Genomic DNA, 5056 nt, shown 5'->3' with positions numbered 1-5056 from the left:
CTGGACTTCTCCAGATTCCCAAGACAACAGAAAAATAATTCAGAAGTCTTGTAATTATATCAGTCAGCTCTTCGAGTATACTGGGATGAATCCCATTGGGCCCTATATCCAGCTGGAGTAGCAAATCCCAGACAAGTTTAGGGTTTGCTGCGAGTTTATTGTTACTGCAGCTATAGTCCTCAAACTCAAGGCTCCAAGGGACACAGAACCCATCACTAGTGCTGAAGACAGAGGCAAGGAAGGCATTAAACAACCAGTAAAGCTGAAGGGAAAAGCTAAAAAGATGAAAACTCACTTGGTTTTTAGGATTTGGATCTCAGGGACAAACAAGCAGAGTATGTTCGTTACCATTAATGTTTTAGTGAGCTTAGGGACAGTAAATGTCATTTAAGGCAGAATGAATGAAGGAGGTATGAGTTTATTTAATTTTAATCCAGATTAGTGGGAGGAAGAGATGAGCATAGTTTTTAAAACACATTCATGACTTTCTTCCCTTCTCACAGCCTCTTTCCTCCTCCTATGATCCCATCCATTCAGTATGTTAAGTATTCCAATCATCACCTGTGAGGAAGAGAAATATTATCATGGCATCTTTCAGCTGACAAGGAAAAGCACCGAGTTTACAACCAAATGTTAAGAGACACATTAGCACATGGCTGTAAGGATCTATGCATAACTAAGCGTATTTGCTCAAAGCAATACAGAACATTGATGCCTGTCTTGTCTTGCTCACTCTAATATCATTTTTCTCTATTATTTATTGCTCAGCAGATGGATGGAATTAAGTCTCACGCAGTAATTGAAAGCACTTGCTCATTTGTCTGTTAAGATATTAATAACAATAATTTAGCCCTGTCACAGCCATGTACTGTAGTCCTCTTTGATTTATTTGGAGATTAATATTGTAATGAATATAAAATAATATTACAGGAATACTTTCTTCATGAATGTTTCCCATATTTATAGACTAAACTTGTATCAAGTTTTATGAAAATATCATTTCAGTTTTCTATCAGTACAACCAAACGTAAATCTATCTGAAATACAACTGACTTCTAAATGAAAGAGGGAGAAGAATGAACCTGAAGAATAAATATAGCATTATCATGTGTTGTTCATGTTGATTTTTTTTTTTTCTATTATCCAGTAGAGAGAGAAAATGTGTTGAGAGAAATGTGTTGCTTAATAGGAAAGTAACTTCCTCTTTACAATACTTAGTTGAAAACATAAGAATCACTGGCAGTGGAATGTAGAATTGTTATTGCACACTGGATTGTTCTATTTGAAGTCATTTTTTATTTTTGTGCAATTTATTTGCTACAGGAAATACGTTAGCAATGCGTTGAGAAATCTGTATCTGACGTTATATTGGCTCTTTTTCAGTGCATGCTTCTTCTCTAAAAGCAAATCAGAAACCTGTGCACAAACTTTACGCTGTATCATCCCCCAGGGCAAGAGGGTTCCGTCAAGAGGGTTCAAAACTGAAACTCCCTTCAGGGCACAGACTAAATATTTTTCTTCTTATTGCACAGAATTTCAGTGACTTATCAATTCAATTTTTTACATACCAGTATACATCACCTACTTACAACAAGCTCAAGGATTTGTCTATCTGACAGTACACTGACTGCCCTTTGTTACTCAAATCTCCTTTAGCTTTCTACTAAATCACAATTTGATTTTCATTCTACAAGATAGATATAGATTGACTTTTTTTCCCAAATCAAGTACTTGCTAAGAAAAAAATAATCTCATTCAACAATTATCATAAGAGGATTATTTCTTTTCTTAGCTTTCTTTTGAAGCTAAGAAAATGCACTCTGTCTTTTCAATCCTTCTATTCATCAGGCAGCCAATCTTTCTAAGCCTCCTTTATGTGTATCTCCTTGTACTTTTCCACACCATCTTTTTTTCTGTGCTTCTTTCTTTTTTCCACTTTCACTCATTTTCTGAAGTGTATGTTACTTGGTTTTTTTTTTTTTTTTTAATTTACTATTATATATTATTATTATTTTCAGGGCACCAAAGCAAAAGACTCCTTGTGTGACAAGTTCTTAAAAAAGCAGACATGCCTCTGGAAAACTCTATTACTGGAGGTGCCAGCTAAACCCAAATTTGACCCCTGATGCCTTATTAACTTCTGGTGCCATCCTCAGTGTCAAACCTTTTCTGGTTCCTGCAGTAATGTCTAGATCAACACTGCTTTCACTCAGTGTTGTTAACGTGTGGCTATGACATAGAATAATAGAATCATAGGACATGCCATGTGTGATAGGCGTCCCACGTGTGTTATCTCAGCATGAAAAATAATATGAAATAACAGGTTATTTAGACCTGGAGAGACTTAGGGAAGCTGCAGCCCAGCCCTGGACTCAAAGCAGAAGCAGGTCTCTGTTGAGACCAGGTAGCTTAAAGCTTCACCCAGCCAAGCCAACAAAAATCTTGAGGTTTGGAGATGTCATGGTTCTCTGTGCAATCTCTTACATCTTGTGGCTATCCTCAGGGAAAATATTTTTCCAATAAGGCACCCTCTTATTTCAGTTTATGACCACTGAGCCTCATCCCACTCTGCAGACCACTATGGTGTCTGGGTCCCTTTTTTCCAATAATCTCCTGTTGGGTATCGTAAGGCTGCACCTGAAGCTTCCTTTCTCCCATTGGAACAGGGTTGAGTGTGTTGGGAAGTGCACTGGGTGTTGGATTCAGCTCACTTAAATGTCGTCTTCGAAAACTTGAGTATCTCAGAAGCGTGTTGTCCAAGGCAACCTCATCAGTGGAGGTAAAGAGAGGCATGTTCTTAGCAAAATTCCTCTTATAAATTAGGTGCTCAAGGGAGGTAGAATAAACCAGCCTGTGCAAATGTCAGAGATTTCCTACTAACGAAAGAAGGAACGTATATACTCAGCTTAAAGAAGCCTAGCTTTGAAATGGCAGACTTCAGGCACAGTGAGCCTTGCTAGTAGAGGCATAGACTGTCCCCTTTTGTCTTTGGCTGCTATGTTTGTGCGACACTGGCCAAGAAATAGCATCTCTTCATTCTACTTTTTCTATCTTTTAGAAGAGAGAGCAATGACTGATCAGAGCATTTTGCCAAGGGTTTTGATTTTCATGTGTGAAAAGTACCATATGAACAGAAAGGCATTGCTCATGCCAGAGGAGAATGAATTGCTGGGCAGAAATCATTGTCTTTTTAAGTGGCACACCCCAGTGGTAACAGAATGCAACATTCTTTTTTTCCTTTCTTGCCTGGGAAATGTCTGTTCTGCACAGACGACTAGCCTACAAAAATCTTTCTGTGTTGCAAAGACACTCTGAAAACATATATAAAGGCAGAAGAAAACTGGCACCTCCTTAATCTTATCTCTCTAATTGCATCTATTATGGTTTAGGACACACCTTCATCTAAATACAGGTGAAGTTTGAAATCTTTCTGAATCAATCTGATTTTTTATTTAAATGTTGTTGTTAGAAAATGATTCAATGCTGTAATTACCTCTAGCCATAATCGATTGTTTCTGTTTACACAGCAGGTTATTAAAAAAACATTATCTGAAATTGGACTCTACCTTTAAACACAGTTTAGATTATTGCAACAATACACAAAATATAATGTCGTAAATGTGAAACAGGTGGCTACTTAATAACAGTTAGGAACATTCAGCATCCGTTCTGAACAGTCCATTTGGAACCAAGTTATCAGTCTTACATGAATGATTAATTTGACGGGTGGTGCAGCGTGCAGTATGATTAATGAGCATTATGCTGTTTTATTAAGCAATAACTCACGGCTCTGTGGTGACGTCCACCTTTATCTTTGAAACACTGTTTTACGAAAGGAGTGAGTGGTCTTTATTTCCTCCAGCATTATGTACCCTGTGACGGCAGGGGAGGCCTGATGGCGGCTGCAGCTCCGCACAGGGAGCGGGAGGGGCAGCGCTGAGCTCTGCTCTGTGTGACAGCGACAGGGCCTGAGGGAAGACAAACCATGGTCATTATTCAGCACAGCGTATGGAGGTGCAGCAAAAGAGCAGACAGTATATGAGTGTGTGGATGCGCTGTGTGGTGGTGGAGTGCTGGGATGGATTTTTTCAGGAGGAAAGAATATTTAGAAGTGGAAAGGTGCACCTGGAATTAAAAAAAAAAAAAAAGAAAAAAAGATTTCACAGAGTGAAGGACAAGAAAGCTACATTTTTACAAACAAGCAATTTTGTAACATTTGAAAAAGTGAAATTTAGTTTTCAAGAGAGGTCAGTGTCTCAGGCTCCCAGAGTCAGCCAGCCGCGTGTTCTGAGTCTCACTGGGAAGCTGATTACATCCTCTCAGCTGGTGTAGAGCTCATACTGCTAGACAGGAATGACTGATAATTTATAGACAGACAGACGGGAATGAGGGTGCAGAAAAGAGGAAGATACGTCTCATCAGTGACACAGATCACTCCATTTGAGTTTGAAAATCATCTAAATTTAACCTGAGCACTGTTCTGTTCCTTAACCATAAGTTTTTCAGGGTGGAACTCTTTCTGTGTTCTACTTCTGCACATCCTGTTTCACCCGCATACTTTCTGGTATTAGATGTACTTTGTTGATCCTTCATATCACATCCAATGTATTAGTTTTCATTTTTTAGCTGAATTAAGGCATTTCAGTGAGAGACATAATTTCCTTGTACACCAAAAGTTTCGACATGAAGCTCTATGGAGCTGTTCAAGAAGTATCAGCATGATACAGCCAATTTTTTTTTTATTATCATCGTTAGATCTAGGAGCACCCATGTTTACAGTAAGTCTATGTCCCACTTCTTGCCCCTCTCCATAAGAATAAGGAAAATATCAAGATCTCCAGGATGATATTTGAGAGTATTTTACAGTTTAGATGTGAGTACTTGTGACACCTAGTGGTCCTGGAAAAAAATGCAAATATTTTAGAGGAAAAGGAAATGGTGGGTGGATAGGGCAGAGAAAAGAGGGATCCAGTATCACCTGCTGGAAGATAGTTAATATAATATCCAGGCAAAAGATGCTGATGAGCAAATTTCTTCCCTAGGGATGTTGCACATT

At 38.5% G+C, this 5056-nt stretch overlaps 1 long non-coding RNA gene across 1 annotated transcript; it reads right to left on the bottom strand.

Annotated features, from left to right (window-relative positions):
* Positions 1–398: 398 nt before the first annotated feature.
* LOC128091429 (uncharacterized) lies at positions 399–3916 on the bottom strand. The gene is made up of 2 exons (XR_008211410.1): positions 3787–3916; positions 399–561 (listed from the first exon to the last, which is right to left on the bottom strand). It is a non-coding gene; the product is annotated as an uncharacterized LOC128091429 (long non-coding RNA).
* Between the last annotated feature and the right edge of the window lie 1140 nt (positions 3917–5056).

This window comes from Tympanuchus pallidicinctus, unplaced genomic scaffold (genome assembly GCF_026119805.1).
Source record: "Tympanuchus pallidicinctus isolate F22 unplaced genomic scaffold, pur_lepc_1.0 scaffold5, whole genome shotgun sequence".
Lineage (NCBI taxonomy): Eukaryota > Metazoa > Chordata > Aves > Galliformes > Phasianidae > Tympanuchus > Tympanuchus pallidicinctus.
This window is presented reverse-complemented; position numbering and strand designations above follow the sequence as displayed.